The sequence below is a fragment of the Bos grunniens genome, chromosome 10 (assembly GCF_055505025.1).
Source record: "Bos grunniens cultivar Pamir isolate PY7600 chromosome 10, Bosgru_T2T1.0, whole genome shotgun sequence".
NCBI lineage: Eukaryota > Metazoa > Chordata > Mammalia > Artiodactyla > Bovidae > Bos > Bos grunniens.
The window spans coordinates 68,466,951-68,486,287 of record NC_141174.1 but is presented as its reverse complement, the minus strand read 5'-3'; the positions used below and the strand labels follow the sequence as shown (position 1 = coordinate 68,486,287).

General features: G+C 40.5%; 1 protein-coding gene and 1 long non-coding RNA gene across 21 annotated transcripts in view; one reads left to right on the top strand and one right to left on the bottom strand.

Annotated features, from left to right (window-relative positions):
- The window catches only part of LOC147364777 (uncharacterized), a 559,335-nt gene that overhangs the window by 226,064 nt on the left and 313,934 nt on the right, over nt 1-19,337 (bottom strand). The gene's annotated exons all lie outside the window — the stretch shown is intronic.
- LOC147364778 (uncharacterized) overlaps nt 18,100-19,337 on the top strand; it is a 32,450-nt gene continuing 31,212 nt past the window's right edge. The window contains exon 1 of the long non-coding RNA XR_015134983.1: nt 18,100-18,433. This is a non-coding gene — a long non-coding RNA (uncharacterized LOC147364778). The remainder of the gene's footprint in view (nt 18,434-19,337) is intronic.

The following is a 19,337-nucleotide window of genomic DNA, read 5'->3' as shown; positions in this document are numbered from 1 at the left end:
TCTCCAAATACAGTCGCATTTGGGCTTAGAGTTTCAACATACTGATTTGCTGAGTGGGAAGAATTCAATCCATAGCAGGAAATAAGATAATGGGCTTCCCTGGTGGCTTAGACAGTAAAGAATCTGCCTGCAATGTAGAAGACTCGGATTCAATCCTTGGGTCGGGAAGATCCCCTGGAGAAAGGAATGGCTACTCACTCCAGTATTTTTGCCTGGAGAATTCCATGGACATAGGAGCCTGGTGGGCTATCGTCCATGGGTCCACAAAGAGTCGGACATGACTGAGCCACTAACACTTTCATCTGATCATATGATGAATAAGGTAATATGAGTAAGACCCTGATTTTCTCCAGGAGTTTGCAATCTAGAGGTGGGTTGGGAGTGGAAACCAATACAAACACTCATGCATAACCTGAGAGAAATTCCCAGACAGAAGGGAAAATCAGTTGCCCCGAGACTGACAAAAGGAAAGCTAATAATTTTTTTCTGAAATGACTGAGAAAATCTTCTGAAAGATATATTAGGTGATACCACGAATATATGATCCTATGCTAGCTTCCTTCTGAGGCAGATTTCAAAAACAGCAATCTGTAAAAATCTAACCACATGAAAACAGAATGAAATATTTGAGAGAAAACAAGATAAAATACATGAAAACAAAGTTTAAAAAACCTAAAAAGTGTCCTATTTGGGAAATTTGATAGTTGGCTGTACATGACGGTTGTTGTTTTGCTTATTAAAATCTGATGCCCAGCTCTCAGCAGCAGGGTTGCAGGCACAACGAAAAATGTCTCAACCAAGATCAGCAAAAATACCTCAAAATCTAAGTCTATACGCAACAGTCTGTGTATTTACCCACACTCGCATATTGCAGAACTCTTCATCCTTATTTATTTTTTATTTTTTTTACACCAAAAACATTTGTGTGACCTGATTTATTGTGATGTTTGTGGTGTTTTTTAAAAAAGTATTTTCTATTGAAGGATACATGCTTTACAGAATTTTGCTGCTTTCTGTCAAACCTCAACATGAATCAGCCATAGGTATACATATAACCCCTCCCTTTTGAACCTCCCTCCCATCTCCCACCACATCCCACTCCTCGAGTTTGATACAGAGCCCCTGTTTGAGTTTCCTGAGCCATACAGTAAATTCCCATTGGCTATCTACTTTACATATGGTAATGTAAGGTTCCATGTTACTCTTTTCCATACATCTCACCCTCTCCGCCCCTCTCCCCATGGCCATAAGTCTATTCTCTAATTTATTAACCAGAACAAGGGGACACATTTCTAGATAGGTGACTAACTTCTACTGATAAAAGCACATCCTATGGCTTTAAAAAAGAAAGTAAAAATCCTTTTTTTGTGGCTTATTTTCCCTTAAGAAAAGAGAGAGTAACTCTGATTGCCAACACGGTACTACAGAGAGGCTCCTTTTTAGGATTTCTAAGACATGGAATTTCTCTAATACTAGGGGTTCCTAACAAGACTTGATGAGGCATATTGAGGGGAAACAAACTGGCAATTTTATATTAACATATCTAAGGCCAGTTCATGTGACTTCGGGTAATTTTTAGCTAATCAGCAGAATTTCTGCAGGACATAATACTTTCACAAGAATGGACTGATTCCGATTTCAATTAGAAGTTTTGCAGTTTGCTTTGAAATCACTCCAGTATCTTTCAGAGCTCATTTCTTACCACACTGCCGTAATCTGTTTACTCATTATCTCCGCTGCTAGACTGTAAGCTCTTTGATGACAGGCATTGCCTTGTCCACTGTCTTGTCTCCACCACGTCTCAGGGACGATACCTTATTGAAGGTTTTGGACCTTCTCCATCAAGTTTCCTATTAGTCATTTTCCACAGTTGTTGTTGTTGTTGTTTTAATTTGGAAAACATATCCATCCAGCATCTGGACTGGAAATCGGTACACAATGAATATGCAGTCGCTTAAAAATACAAATTGGTATTTTTCTTTCTGGCTTACTTCACTCTGTATAATAGGCTCCAGTTTCATCCACCTCATTAGATCTGATTCAAATGTATTCTTTTTAATGGCTGAGTAATACTCCATTGTGTATATGTACCACAGCTTTCTTATCCATTCATCTGCTGATGGACATCTAGGTTGCTTCCATGTCCTGGCTATTATAAACAGTGCTGTGATGGACACTGGGGTACACGTGTCTCTTTCAATTCTGGTTTCCTCAGTGTGTATGCCCAGTAGTGGGATTGCTGGGTCATAAGGCAGGAGCCTCTTATACAGAGTGAAGTAAGCCAGAAAGAAAAACACCAATACAGTATACTAATGCATATATATGGGATTTAGAAAGATGGTAACGATAACCCTGTATGCAAGACAGCAAAAGAGACACAGATGTATAGAACACTCTTTTGGACTCTGTGGGAGAGGGAGAAGGTGGGATGATTTGGGAGAATGGCATTGAAACATTTATAATATCATATATGAAATGAATTGCCAGTCCAGGTTCCATGCATGATGCTGGATGCTTGGGGCTGGTGTACTGGGACGACCCAGAGGGATGATATGGGGAGGGAGTTGGGAGGGGGTTCAGGATGGGGAACATGTGTATACCTGTGGCAGATTCATGTTGATACATGGCAAAACCAATACAATATTGTAAAGTAATTAAACTCCAATTAAAATAAATAAATTTATATTAAAAAATACAGATTGGTTACAAAATGTAAAACTGGATAACTCTTTATAGGTCCTGAACAAGCCCTGTCACTGAAGGGGGAGAATTACATTCTCTTTTGTACTGAAAGTTCTTAATAGTTTGTGTTGGCTAATGGAATCCTCATATTCATTTCTAACTGATACCCTGAGGTTCTGAAAGTATCTCTGAGTAAACCAGATAATCTCCAACATCCTTTCTTCTCCATCTTCCTTTTAGGTGAGTATGACTTCCTGCAATAATTACTACATTTCAGAGTATCTCTTTAAATTTGGTATGAGTGGCTTCACAACTAAAACTCTTGTCAATAAAATGTATGTGGAAACAATGCATGCAGCTTCCAGGAAGAGCCTTAAAAGGAGGGGTTGCTCTTCTAATCCTTGTCCTGCTCCTTCTAGCTGGTTGGAATATTGACATAATAGCTGGAGTTCCAGCAGTTATTTTGTGTCATGAGGTATGTTGAGAAAATAAGCCATGTTCACTGAAACAATGAGATAGAAGCCTGGATCACTGATGTGAAGGGTCACTGACTACATCACTCCCCAATACCAGACTCCTTTAATATGAAACAAATAGCTGCAATCTTATATAAGTTGCATTATTTTACTTTGTTTTGTTTTGATACTTATGGCCAAATGTAATCTCTATTTCTATTCTCTGACTGAGGGAATAGTTTCTTGGTCTGATATTACTCAGTAAGTATTAAAGTATTTATAGTAGCTTCATAAGAGTTTTGAAGAGGCATCTATTTAAGGGCTATGCAAAATGTTATCCACGGACCAGTGACAATCCACATGCTATCTGTTATGAGTCCATGACAAGATAACTAGAGAATTTGAAAATAAGAAGTTAGAAACTTTTGCAGCAATTTCACACTGCCTGACTTATCTCAATGAATGAGGTGAACATCTTTGAACTTTCCTAGTGGGTTACATATAATCCAAACTGCCTGCTAATCATGGACTTTATGATATGTCACTTTAAAGGTTATCTTGTCAGCTGTCAGCAAAAGTGTTTTAAAAATCTGAGACTGTATAAGCACATATTCATAAGCACATATATCTACAGATAGATAGACTAATAGACATCTGAGAAAGTATAAGCATATAAATATATATAAGCGTATATACAAATGAAATTTATATATTTGAGAATTGAAATTGGTATTACTAATTTTAACATTAATTTACAGATAAAAACAAGCTTTACTGATCATTTTTATCAAGAAAATACTAACTTCTTATGATCACAGCTGCTATACTAACTAAATGATGACAATAAATAAGATTTCATAGAAATAAATACTGAAAAGTTTTATACTTTTATTTGAAAGTATGATTCTTCATATACTGCGTTGAGTTTTGCATCCATAATTGATGTTTAAGAGTTAAATAATAGTGTGTTATCTGAAGAGGTGGGTTGGCTAATCAATCAATGAAATTATTAAGACCTAAGAAATATTTACACCCAAATCACAAAAAAGTAAATCCAAACCAGAAGAATTATTTTTTTTTTTTAAGGACAGATCAAACAGCTACCAGAAGTAAAGGTGCTTTGTGGGCTTCTTATAAAAGTAAAACATTGAGTTGCTAAATCAAAAAACCCACATATTTTTTGAAATATTAATGAGAGACTGCAAATTGAAGATGCTTGCTTGGAAATGTTGAAAGGATCTTGTCAGACAAGGTAGTTCAACTGCCTTTTTCCAGGTATACTAAAGCTCAATGTTATGCAGGGTCAAATATAAAACAAACAAAGCTAGTAATATAATTTTTATTGCAACTAGACAGATGTACAATTATTTCTAAAATAGCAATTCTTTTCATGTACATGAGGTTTGAGCATGATGGTGATATAAGGAAGAATTGTTTCTTAAATGTTCTTTGCAAAACACAACCAGTTCTAAACTATATAGAACCACGAAGGGTTAATCAACAAATGTGATTTAGAGTTTAAATTTTAGGAGTACTCTCTGATGGATTTATGGAAAGCATTTTGGAAGAGCTGTGCCACAGCGCAAATCAATGAAGTGCTTCCTTCATCAAGAAAATCGTATTACCAAAATGTTGACTAAACTAAACAGTTCACTTAGTATAAGTTACATTAAAGCTAATGCACTAAATCTGAGAGCATTCTTTTTGCTTGTAATGGTATAGAAGCTGATTATAAACAACTACTGTGATATGGTTACTGAGGAAAAACATTCTATCAGGAATATTTGAACTACTGGACAAACCTATCGTGTTCCTGCACAATAAGAATTAGTTTCAGCATTTCAGAGATATGAGTTAGTTTGTGACGCTAATTTGTTTTTTTTTATCATTTGCTGTTTTAAAGAACTTAATACTTCCATTCAAATAAATGATGTGACATGTTTTCAATGATAGACAAGATCAAAAGGCAAAAAGAATGTGAGATTAGACAGAATTTTTCCAGAGTTTCGATTGTCCTGTAATTTAACAATAACTAATAATAAGGCTCCAAAATCACTGCAGATGGTGATTGCAACCATGAAATTAAAAGACACTTACTCCTTGGAAGGAAAGTTATGACCAACCTAGACAGCATATTAAAAAGCAGAGACATTACTTTGTTAACAAAGATCCGTCTAGTCAAGGCTGTGGTTTTTCCAGTAGTCATGTTTGGATGTGAGTGTTGGACTATAAAGAAAGCTGAGCACCGAAGAAATGATGCTTTTGAACTGTGGTGTTGGAAAAGAGTCTTGAGAGTCCCTTGGGCTGCAAGGAGATACAACCAGTCCATCCTAAAGGAGATCAGTCCTGGGTGTTCATTGGAAGGACTGATGCTGAAGCTGAAACTACAATACTTTGGCCACCTGATGTGAAGAGCTGACTCATTTGAAAAGACCCTGATGCTGGGAGGAATTGGGGGCAGGAGGAGAAGAGGACAACAGAGGATGAGATGGTTGGATGGCATCACCAAATCAATGGACATGAGTTTGGGTAAATTCCCGGAGTTGGTGATGGACAGGGAGGCCTGGTGTGCTGCGGTTCATGGGGTCACAAAGAGTCAGACACAACTGAGCGACTGAACTGAACTGAATAATAAGGTAAATGATGATCCTGAAATTACACATTTGCGAAGTTATTGCAATGCCTCTTAGAGATTTTACAGAAGGTTTTGAATTTTACTTTTCATCATAAAAATATTTACAAGCAGGAAATTCACAGAATAAATTAAAAGTGTCTATATAGGTATTTAATATATAAAACTGCCATTTTATTCATAATTTTCATTAGTTTATAGTACAGAGACAGAAGCTATAACATTGATTCTCTATGGTTATAGCCTATGTGCATACATTATATGAACAATATAAGCTTTATAGTTATTTTCTTTTTTCCTATATTATGTTCATTTTGACCATGTTTATTAAAATAATTTTATGTCTGTAGAATATAATAATAAAAGCTGGCTTGCACTTTGTATGTCTTTTATTCCTTTTATTTTTATATGAATTCATGCTATATTGTATTTTACAAAAGTAGAGGTCTGTGATGGATTAGAAACTGAAAAACAAACTGGTCCTTTTCCAGAGATGATCTAAGAAGCACTCACAGATTATTTCTCTGCCTCCAGTTTGGACCATTTCTAAGCAGTTCCCAAATCAGCACTCTACTTTTCTTATACCATACCTTCCCAAACCTCTGTGACATCTTCTCTGTCTTAGGCACATCACCCAAATTTACCCAGGTGGAATCAATGCATCCTATATATGTGACTCGTCAAGGTCAAAAACTCCAGTGATGGCAGAGGCCAGCTAGTGAAGAAACAAGTGCAGTGAGCTGAGGGAGCCAGGGACCCAGTGAGGAGTGGGGCCACTCCCCAGCTTCAGATCAACATTTCCTACCTAGCACAGGCAAAGCCCCAGGTTGCCAGTTACTCACAATCTTTTCAAGAGCAGCCAGAAATTCCAATTTTTATATAAAAACACACTCATTTAAAAATGTTCAAAAGAAATTCAGGTTTTTTACAAACCTCAAGACCAGCTAAAGAAAATGCATCTGTGGGCTAGATTTGGCCTCCTGGCCACCAACTGGAGACTGGCTAGGATTCCAGTTGCTCTTGATAGAGATAGTAAGATCAGCACACGGAAAGGTCTCCTCCTTTCAAGTCCAGCCTGCAGATACATTTTGGCAGTGTCCTGTCAGCCTTTGTTCACTGATGGAGAGAAGATGATGGTGTTTCCAAAGGTGCAGAAGCACACTTCTTGCCTCAAAACAGACTGAGGCACTACCACAATAGGTCTCAGAAACCAAAGAGAGCAGGAAACAGACCTCATATGGAAAGCCACACAGGAAGCAGTAAGAGGTCCTGTAACTCTTGGGCTGCACTTCCTGGTGGCTCAGGTAAAGAGTCCACCTGCAATGCAGGAGACAAGGGTTCGATCCCTGGGTCGGGAAGATCCCCTGGGGGAGGAAATGGCAACCCACTCCAGCAACCTTGCCTGGAGAATCCCCATGGACAGGGGATACTGACGGGCTACAGTACATGAGGCCACAAAAGAGGTGGATATGACTGAGCAACTACACAACAGCAACTCTTGGTCTACTTGGCCAGTGTATGTGCTCAGTTACTCAGTCGTGTCCCACTTTACACAACCCCGTGGACTGTAGCCTGCCAGACTTCTCTGTCTGTGGGATTCTCCAGGCAAGAATCCTGGAGTGGGATGCCATTTCCTCCTCCAGGATATCATCCCAACCCAGGGATTAAACCCACGTCTCCGGAGTCTCCTACACAGGTAGGTGGATTCTTTACCACAGCCAGAAAAGGATACAAAACCAAGACACAGAAGCAGACAGTACAACACACCTGAGGGGAACCTCTCTGAAGGGAATTGGGAGTGAGGCTCCAAACCCCACTGGCAGGGTGGGGAGGAGGAACAGGGCCATCTTCTCCTTCAGCACTGATTGGGAGGTGGATGTTCCACAGGACAATTTAGAGATCCTGGTAGATGCAGAGGCTTGGCACATGGTCCATACATGACACAGCTGAGCCCCCTGATAGATTTGGCCCCACAGAGACTGGCTGCCTACTCTCTCAGTTTGGAAGGTCAAGGGATACCTGAGAGTTTTCACCAGACACATATAGGCTCTGTCCCCATAATCCACTCTCAGAGATCAGGAAAGACCATGCACACTTGTTCTCCAGGGATGTCATGTGACTTTTCTATAACAGAGTTGAAAGTGCTATATAAGTACTGAATGGCATTGTTCTTCCACAGAGCTCTCATGGGCAAGATAAAAGATAGGAGCTCCCTTTCTGCCTCTGAAAGCCTTTTCTCAGAATCCCTTCTCCTTTTGTCCACCCCATCTATAAACTATAAGGTATCTGCCCTGAGATTCTGAGATGACCTTTTCCATTAATCGCCATGATTATTCATGTTTTGTGGAAAGAACTTACTTGAGGTCTGAAACCCCAGTAAGCTGTAGGAGTGCCTAGTCAAATCCAGCACAATGTTGCAATGATCTCATTCTCTAGAGCTGGCTTCATTTAAAGAAATGCTTCATTCACTGGAGGAATGGGGAGGTCTGGGGTGGGAGGTGTGGTTTGCATTCATCGTGGAGCTTCAGTATCTGCAACAAGTGAACTGGGTTTCTGTGCTAGACTCTGCCTTTCCCTTTCCTGTCCAGTAGTTTCAAACTCTATATTCACAAGATCTCCAAAATCCCATCACAAGTCAAACAATAGAGCCCTCAATTTAAAAACTCTAACTCCGGTTTCAGCAAGCTAAGTCAACATCCAAACCCTCCCTGAGTTTTCACAGCCCTTATTGCTTGTGTCATAGATTTGGCACTTGATTATATTCAACTTAGCACATAATTATATCCCCGCCCTCACAAGTTTTCCTTTCATTGCTTGTTAAGTGTTCTGCTTTCTTCTTCCTAATAACACAGTTATTCCCTAAACAACAGAGACCACTTTTCACCCTTCACCAGCAACCCACAGACATAACATAATGTCAGGCCAAGAGCAGACATTTGACAAGCACCTGCTGAGCTGAACAGAGTAGAACAAATCACCAGATTCACCTTCCAACTTGCAATGTGATTGATAAGGAGAAAAGGCAAGACCAACTGGGCATTGAGCTTACCCCTGTATCTTTCACTGCTGGAAAGTCATAAGCTTCCGCACTGGGCTTTTGATGGGAAAAGAATGGTCTTCCTGAGGCTTTAGCGTGGGCATGTCCTGGGGGAGCCCCTTCTAATGAGCAGTAAGGGTCTGGGTGGATAGTGACTGTGAGTCATTGTCAAGCCTACGTGGGAGTCCGGGTGGCTATCATCTCATATGAAAAGTATTTCTGCTCCATCCTGCTTCCTCCCACACTCAATCTTCCTGGGTCACTCTGTTTCCATAAGCATCCATACCATGCCTTGAGTTTCCAGGCTAAGTGTGATTCTCAGAACATCAGCACCAGCAACAGGGCTTTTTGAAAATGCAGAATATTGGGCTACATCTCAGGCTTAATGAAGCAGGACCTGTTTAACAAGAGTCTTATACACATTACAATTACGGAAGCTCTGTTCTCAAAAGGAGCTTCCTAGGTGCCTCAGTGGTAAAGAATCCACCTGCCAAGCAGGAGATGTGGGTTCAATCCCTGGATTGGGAAGACCCTCTGGAGAAGGAAATGGCAACCCACACCAGTATTCTTGCCTGGGAAATCCCATGGACAAAGGATCCTGGTGGGCTATAGTCTATAGGGTTGCAAAGAGTTGGACATGACTTAGAGACTAAACAGCAGAGGCAGCAGCTCTGAAAAGAACCTTGTAAGGAATCAGCCTTGAGGAGGCAGCCTGACTCTCTGAGCTACAGCTGCACATTAATCCAGAAAACTATGCTGAACTCTAAATTATGTTTTCTTACTCAAGAGAAGGAGAAACTCAACAAAGCAGCAGCTACACAAATTATCCTCAACCCATAGGTAGGCATAGAACTCAAAAGAAACTTGGCAAGCCTAACAGTAAGCAGAACGTTGATACTAAGACTTGTAATAAACAATGCAGGTAGCCCCCCATGCACTGCTCTGTACTTCTGTCTGTTGCCATTTATGCTCCAGAACATCCAGCCCTCAGCTGAGTGCTGATCCAACATATTAGCAGGAACCTAATATGTGTCTGAAAACATATTCTAGTGAAAGTCCAAAACCACAGAGCACAACAGAGCAGACCACAGAGTACAACAGACCACAGAGCACAACAGCGGCTAACTCCTCCTAACGCATGTTGTAGAAATCACTACCGTGATTCCAAAACTCTGAAACCTGGGTTTGGTCCAGTCTATTGCAGTCTACCACAACTCAGAATGTTCTTCCCTCCCTTCCACCTACAGAGGCTCTGTACAAGTTTCAAGGCTTAAGTCAAGTCCTGCTTCCTTCCCAGCATCTCCCTGATCACTCCAAACCACACGGAGGACATCCTCCAATATGCTGGTGCTTCACAGTTTAATGCAGATTGTTCTCCTCAATAAAGTTGTAAGTTTCTGGAATGAGGAACTCTGTGTCTTAGTTCTATTCCTCACCTAGTCCATTCCCTTGAAGGCTGTAGACACTTACAAATCATTAAATATGAGTAAACAATCTCAGACAGGACTGTGGAGTAGCCCATTAGTCTGAGAATCTTCAGCTTACTTCCTAACAGCCAGCACCCTCCCTCTCTACACCATCACAGCTTGGCCGTGTCCTGGGACTATCCTCTCTCCAGAGGTCCTTCTAGGAGAGTCTCAGGGCACTCAGATTTCAGAACCGTGTGCAGTCCAGGTGAGCAGACTAAGAGATGACCCTTGGTCTGACAGCAGCAAATGATGTTCAGCCCAGAGACCCAGCCAAGCAATTCCTCCACTTGATTGTGACTCTTGGGGAGTACTGAGCTAGTATTTCACAATGGGAACGACAGGCCAGACAACAAGAAATGACAATAATAATAATAGCTTCAGGATGAGGTTTTTCTGTTAGGCTAACTGTATTTTTGACCTCCACTGTGAAAACAACTGCACTCCACAGCCCTCTTGCTTTTGGCACTATCGACTGGAAGAACACAGTTTCAGACAATGTCCAAAGGTATCCACTGACCTTCCTCCTGGAAATATTATTGCTCAAAGACAAATGCCATATGATATTGCTTTTATGTGGAATCTAAAAAATGGATACAAATGAGCTTATTTGTAAAACAGAAATGGACTCACATACATGGAAAACAAATTTTTGGTTACCTAAGGGGTGGGAAGAGAGAAATTAGGAGTTTGAGATTAACATATACCCACTACTGTATACACAATAGATAAACAACAAGGACCTACTATATAGTACAGGGAACTATACTCAGTATCTTATAAAAATCTATAAAGGAAAAGAATCTGAAAAAGTATGTATGTATATATATATATCTGAATCACTCTTCTGTATGTCTGAACCTAACATGACATTGTAACATTTATAAACCAACTACACTTCAATAAACACCCCTCCAAAAAAAAGAAAAGCATGAAAAAAAAGATGATGCCTGTTATCAGAAGATCTTTTTAAAAACTAGATATGTGGATTTTCCTCCTCCCTCTCTGCTATCTTCCCTAACATGAACTAAATTAGCAATATATAAACCAAATTTTAAAATCACTGAATAACCTTAAATACATAGTTGATTGAAAACACCCTGCATGCAGGGATGGGAACACCAGCTGTGATTCTACCATCCCATGATTGTCACGAAGGTCAGCCTCCTTCCCAGGACCACTGAATTCACAGTTCCAGAGACTTCAGCTCACAGAGTAGTTTCAGAAACAGGGTCCACAGTGCTGGAAGTGCACACAACCTGCAGGTCATACGTGGTAGCCCTGAGCCTTCTTCTACAAATTATCTTTTATTCTTTCCAATGACTAGAGACCCATACCTGACAAACTTGTAAAATATGAGGAAATTTAGAATGGTTGTTAAGTCTGGAAATAAGGAAAGTTGAATGTTTTTCTTCTAAATTGCCCTGAGTATGATGTCTTCAAGAATTACAGGCCTAGCAGGAATCCTCAGGAGTTATTACATTTTTGTCTTAAGAATAATGTCACACAACAAGAAACCACCCTAGTCCTTCTTTAAAAAGCAAACCATCTCTCCCTCAAAACATAATCCTAAAAAGGAACTGCAAAAATTCTACAGAATGATACACTCTTGCCTCTAACCTCTTTCACGCCAGGAAATCCTTCCTGATTGCTACCCTCATTACCATCTTCTATTAAAAATAGAGGCTGGTTCCATTAAGCACAAAGTTTCAGGCTCCCCACAAGTATCCATGGTCTCATACTTGGCCGGCACCTTTCTGGGCACCAGATGACTCAGTGCTGAAAGCATTCCTCCAGGTCCTTAAAATGTAACCTCAGTCCTCTACTCAGTTGCTCCTTAAAAGGAGAAAACTCAGAAGTTGGTTTGTACAGGTTTGGGATCCAACAAATATCTATGGCAAATATTTGCTGTTTTGTTTTTTTTTTTTCCCCAGCCACCTTTCATGACCTAGAAGAAGCTGCACCTGTCTTGCAGGTTAGAGAAATGAACCAAGGCACTTGATATAGAGGCAATCTTGTCATCTCAAAAAGCCAGAGGAGGAAATCCAAGTCTCAAAAGGACAATTCTTATGAAAAAGGTAGTGAAAGATTTACCACTTTCCTTTTTCCCTTTGAAAAAAAATCAATGGCCATTGGGTGTTTAAAGAACAAAGACTCCCTGAGAGAAAGGTGAAGGTAAATATTTGCAATAATATGTCACTGCATTTTACATAATGGGCCAGTCGTCTATGAGACCTGACACCTTTCATACCTACAGGTTGTTGGTTTTTTTCCTTGTTTGCTCTCTCGAGGTAAGCCTCTCTTAGGCTGCCAGCCACCAAAGAGGCTGCTGAATGAATACCAGGACGCTGACGGGCATTTGGCCAACATGACCTCAGACGTATTGACACACTGAGATGAGATCGTGATATAATCCAGTTTCTGCTTCACTTTCTGCCCACGAATATTCCAACGTGTGCCTCAAGGATGTGGTAAATGTTGGTTTAAGATAAAAAAGTTAAGACAAATATTAGCGTGCTACATAAAGGTACCACTTTCCATGAGAGCTTTGTTTTTCAGCATGAGCTCCCTGGATCCCATCTCCAGAGAGTCTGATCTCATCAGTCTAAAGTGCAGCCTGGACACTGCCATTTTAAAAAACTTGTCCAGTGATTCTAATAAGAGGCTCTGTCTGAGAAACACTACATTTGATAATTGCCAGAATATTTTGTATTATATTTGGAATGATAGATAAAACTGGCCCAACGAGCCCACGCTAGATGTTAAAAGCTGAATCTGCAGGGAAATAGGGAAGGTAGGGTTTGAAGGATTAATGGCAGAAGAAGAAAGACCACCGTGCTCCAACCTGAAATCTGAAATCTGGTGAGAGACAAAACACACAAACAGTAACTCTGAGCAGGATACCCAGGTTTGATCCCTGGTCAAGAAAATAGATCCCACGTAGTGCTACTAAGAGTTTGCATGCCAAAGCTAAAGATCTCACATGCTGCAAACTAAGACCCAATGCAGCCTTATACTAAAAAAAGAGAAAAAAAAAAAAAAAAGTCACAGGAGACCTAGGAAAAATTTAGTAAAAAGTCAGTAAGGTCTCTAGACAATCCAACTTCTGCTCTGGGACCTGGGAATTGATGACAATCCCTTCCCACTCTCCATGGTGGGCCCTGATGTTGGATTTTGCACATGAAGAAATTATCTAAAAGGAAATTAAAAAAAAAAGAAGAAAACACTGAACAGAGCACTAATGACCTATGGGACAGTATCAAACAGTCAAATATATACAGAAACAGAGTTTCTAAAGACACAAGGATTGTGGCAAGAGTCATGACTGCACATTATAAGCATATAGTAACAAATTCTGGAAAAGGAAGATAAAGGAAATATCATAAAAACAGCTGAATAATATATAGAGATATAACAAGAAAAATGAAGGCTGACTTTTTAAGAAAAACAATGTAGTCCTACTTAAAAAAAAAGTCTATTAATCTAATACTCTATATATCCAGTAATAATATCCTTCCACATAAAGGCAAAATAAAGATGTTTTCATACAAATTAAAGCTGAGTGAATCCAGGGTCCACAAACCTACAGTGTGAGAAATGCTAAACCAAGTTCTTCAGGCTAAAGTAAAATGATACCACTTTGGAAACTGGCAATTTGTTCCTATGCTGCTACTGCTAAGTCGCTTCAGTCGCGTCCGACTCTGTGTGACCCCATAGACAGCAGCCCACCAGGCTCCCCCGTCCCTGGGATTCTCCAGGCAAGAACACTGGAGTGGGTTGCCATTTCCTTCTCCAATGCATGAAAGTGAAAAGTGAAAGTGAAGTTGCTCAGTTGTGTCTGACTCTTAGCGACCCCAGCGACTGCAGCCTACCAGGGTCCTCCATCCATGGGATTTTCCAGGCAAGAGTACTGGAGTGGGGTGCCATTGCCTTCTCCGATTTGTTCCTATAGGAATGTTTTAAAAGTGGCTGAAATGGTAAATAGATGGGTAAATATATAGTACTGCTTTTTTCTAGTTTCTTTGAAAGATATTTGCTTAAAGTAAAAGTAAAGAACATTGTATTTGAGTGGTTATAATGTATATAGTAGCAAATTATATGACAGCAATTTGAAAAAAGAACAGGGAAGGCAAATGGAATTAAAATGTTGTAACCTTACATTATACATAGAGAGATAGTATATCAATTCCAGATATGCTGTTAGTTACGTACATATATTATAGACCCTTGAGCAAATACTGAAGGATAAAGTAAAAAGATGAAAATAAAAGGTCAAGAGAAGACACACAATAGGACATTTTATATATTTTAATATATATAATATATTTAAATATATATATTTGAGAAAGGATATGTATGCAGGCTATGCAAAGAATTTTTACAATTAAGTAGTTTTTAAAAAGACAACCCACTAAAAATGGGCCAAAGATTTGAATAGACATTTAACAAAAGAAGATATAAAGATGTTCAATATCATTAGTCATCAGGGAAAGGCAAATTAAAACCAAAATGAGAAATCCCATGGAAAGAGGAGCCTGGCAGGCTATAATCCATGGAGTTGCTAGAGTCAGACATGACAGAGACTAAACCACCACCATTACACACCTACTACAGTGGTTAAAATTAAAAAACCTAAAATGCCAAATATTACTTATAATCCTGCAATTCTCAGTGTTTACCCAAAAGAAATGAAAACATAGGTCCACAAATTAGGTTGTACATGAACATTCATTGTACTTTTATTAATAATAGCCGAGACCCAAAAACAAGAGGAAAATGAATAAACTAATTCTGGTATATTTATACAGCACAATATGACCAAATGACAATAACAAAAAGGAATGAACTATGATTCATGCAAGAACATGGATGAATGTCAAGGACAGTGCATTGAAGAGGTGGGAGGGAAGACAGACACACAGGAGTCCATAGTGCATGATTCCTTTCTGCGATATTCAAAAATAGGCACACAGGCAAAATCAATCTGGGCAGATAAATCAGAACAGACAAGATATTTGAAAGGAATTTTTTTTTCCCAAATGTGGCTCAAATGGTCAGAATTTGGCCAAAGTGAAAGTTGATATTCAGAGCTTGATAGGAATTTTTTTTTAATCCTCTTTATTTTATGTTGGAGTATAGCTGAAAATGGGACTTCCCAGGTGGTGCTAGTGGTAAACAGCCTGCTTGCCAATGCAGGAGACATAAGAGATGTGGGTTTGATCCCTGGCTCAGGAAGATCCCCTGCAGGAGGGCATGGTAACCCACTCCAGTACTCTTGACTGGAGAATTCCATGGACAGAGGAGTCTGGTGGGCTATAGTCCAAAGAGTGGCAAAGAGTCAGACACAACCCAAGTGACTTAGCAGGCATACAGAGCAGATAACAATGTCCTGATAGCTTCAGATGGACAGCAAAGAGATTCAGCCATATACATACATGTATCCATTCTCCTCTCACAAACTTCCCTCCCAAAAGCCTGAAAGGAACTTTTTAAAAGCCTTCTCTTCTAAGCTAAAATTAAACTATGTACCCAAAGTGAATGAAAACCATTCCAGAGACAAACAGCTCTAACTCTGGAATGTAGGTAGAATCTTTTGGCTTCTTTTTAGTTCACGATTTTCTCCCTGATAGTGGAAAGCATATTTGAAGATAATGTAACTAGATTGGGGGTGGTGGGGTATCAGCCTTGATATCATTCAGATTGCAACCCAATTCTTTGAGAAAGTAAAGGCAACTGTCCTACAACTGGTAGAACTTATATAGCAGCTTGAATCTTTACAAGAATAGGAAATATCCACCTCTCCTTTGTACCAATTCCAAAACCTCCCCCTATTCATTTCAAACGGCTTATAGGTATTATAAAAATTCTGGCCTCAGAAAACGAAAGTCCTTCCTGAAAGAATTGATATTCTTTCTCTGAGTCTTTATTGCTTCCCTAGTGCCTCAGATGGTAAAGCATCTGCCTGCAATGCAGGAGAAGTCAGCCGTTCGATTCCACAAATGGGAAAGATGACAAAGTCCACCAATGGTCTCAACATTCATTTCTCTGCTCTCTTTAGTAACAGAAATCAGGGCTTCCCCAGTGGCTCAGACAGTAAAGAATCTGCCTGCAATGTGAGAGACCCAGGTTCAATCCATGGGCTGAGAAGATCCCCTGGGGAAGGAAATGGCAACCCACTCCAGTATTCTTGCCTGGAGAATCCTCATGGACAGAGGTGCCTGGCAGACCAAGGTCCATGGGGTCGCCAACTGAGAGACTTCACTTTTCTTTCTGAGCCTTTGAGATGTAAATAGTCTACCGGTTTTCCCTAGAGAGCCACCACTTCGAAATGCAAACTTCAAGTAAGTAAATTCTTATCAGAAGTAAAAAAAGGGAGGGTCTATTTGGAAACTAGGTAAATGGAAAATCTTTAAAGTCTTCTCAATAAATATTAATAAAAAGTTTAAGCCATCAGAGCAGGTAAGCTTAATTTATTCCATTTGCCAAAAACAACATTTGAATCCAACTCTTCTTTTGCAAACTTGTGAGTTTTTCATTATCATACTTATGGTTAAATTTTTAAAATGAAAGCTGTAAGATCTGTTTGCCCATTATTAGTGTGTTTACGTATGTATGTCACAGATGTGTGATAGTTTTCGACCTTCAGAGGATACTGTCATAATTAATTTGTGTGTGTGTATGCTCAGGCGCTCAGTTGTGTCAGATTCTGTGATGCCATGGACTGTCCTTCCCCCAGGTTCTTCTGTCCAAGGGATTTCCCAGGCAAGAATACTACAGTGGGTTGCCATTTCCTTCTCCAGGGATCTTCCGGACCAAGGATTTAACCTATGTCTCTGGCGTTGGCAGGTGGATTCTTTACCACTGATCCACTTGGAAAGCCCATATAAAGAGCTCTATTTAACTGACTTAAGGAGAGTAAAGTATTTGCATAAATTAAGTATAGTCTGAGGAATATAGAAATTAAGCCAAATGTTATTCAAGGTCATGTGATCTAGGATAATTTGGGAGAAAACAAACAAGTTTGTTGGCCTGATTAAAACAGGTATTCTTTAGAGTTATCAATGTTAAAAATAATGCAGACATGAAACTTTCATTCTACCTGCTGCTGCTGCTAAGTTGCTTCAGTTGTGTCCGACTCTGCAACCCCATAGACAGCAGCCCACCAGGCCCCGCCATCCCTGGGATTCTCCAGGCAAGAACACTGGAGTGGGTTGCCATTTCCTCCTCCAATGCATGAAAGTGAAAAGTGAAAGTGAAGTCGCTCAGTCGTGTCCAACTTAGCGACCCCATGGACTGCAGCCCACCAGGCTTCTCCGTCCATGGGATTTTCCAGGCAAGAGTACTGGAGTGTCATTTTACCTAGGTTTACTAAAAGAGCTGATGTTATCTCTGACACAGATTTGCCAGAAAAAAAGATAGCTTAAGATGATGGTTAGATGTTTGATGTTTCATGACACTTCTAAGAGTAATATAAGCATAATTGTTAAGAACTGTTGGGGCCAGTGTGAGGAAACCAAGAGAGACTCCATCTTGAAGCCTGTCATGCATCTTAAAGACTGGATGTGAACTGGGCCTGAGCCCTGACCTAGAGTGAGGAAACCGTTGCTAGTGAAAACCAGGTCTCCTGGAGACTTCCCTCCCTACAGATGACAGACAGAGATTGTAGTTGAGGTCAGGCTGTCCCTGTTAGATTAACCATGGAAACATCCCCCCTTGATGTATAATCATGATTCCCCCCTTTAACCTTAATTGTTTGTTCTCCTAGCACCTACTTGTTATAAAACTCAATCATATACAACAAAGAGGTTACTAACACATAATCAGTCACGTAGTTGGGAGGTATAAAACTGGGCCTCTCAGAAACATCAGGGTCCTTGTTGGGAACTGATTCCCCTTGGACCCACTGGCATAATAAACTGTACTCCACTGTCTTGAGTGTCCTCTGACGTGTGTTTTGTGACTCCAGATTCCACAGCATTTCTGGTGCATCGGCCAGGAAGCCGTTGGAGAGACAGGCCCATTGAGCCTCTGCCTGCCACTCACTGGGATGAGAGCCTCTGGGAGGAGAAGGTGCCTCCCACTCCAGATCAGCTTTGTTTTAGTGACTTATCCTTCCAGGTGGACTTCACAAGACTGTGGGCAACAGAAGGGAAGCGTGCAGGTAGGTCCCACTATAGTAGTGGAAAAAGGGGCCTGATAACCAACCCCTTGAGGCTAGATGAGTCTACGGCAGCTGTGTCCTCATAGGCTCAGTGGGAAATTGTTTATTGAAGTAAGTGATACTCTGTTAACTAAGCCTGTACTGACTGTCAACGTATCTTTTGTTTTCCAAGGGCCTGTCCCCTTTGCCTCGGGACTCAGGGACCTCGAGCTTTGCTTGGGGTTGGATTGGGAACTGTGGTTTTGGATGCATGTTTGCCTGCACCAACCAGTGATAAGACAGTCTTGGATTTCACAAGGATCAGATTTGTGCAGAGAAGAGTAGGTGGAGGCCTTAATTTATTGGATCTGGTTGGCCACCAAGAGAGCAAGAGGGGCACAAGAGGTATTATACAAGGGAAGTGAGAGCAGGATGGGTAGCGGAGAATCCAAGCCTACCATTCTTGGATGCATGACTAAAAACTTCAGAAAGGGCTTTGGAGGAGACTATGGCATAAAGTTCACCCTAGACAAGCTTAACACCTTTTGTGAGATAGACTGGCCAAGCTTTGGGGTAGGATGGCCCTCAGAGGGAACCCTAAAACTGGACAAAGTTCGGGTGTGTACTCCGTGGTAACCAGGCAGCCAGGCCACCCAGGTCAGTTTCTGCACGTTGACTCATGGCTACTAATTGCACAAAACCCACCCCCTTGGGCCCAGGTATGTTATGTTAAAAAAAGAGAAAGCAAGATTTTGCTGGTGTAGGCAGAACCCATGCAAGAAAAGCTGGAAAAAAATATATCATGATCCAGAGGAAGAGGAGGTCCCACTTCCTCCCCCCATACTGGGGAACACGATGGGGAGTCCCAGGGCAGGAGGAGGAAATAAGAAAAGAGGGAGATTTTCCTCCCTCACTTCCTCCGGTG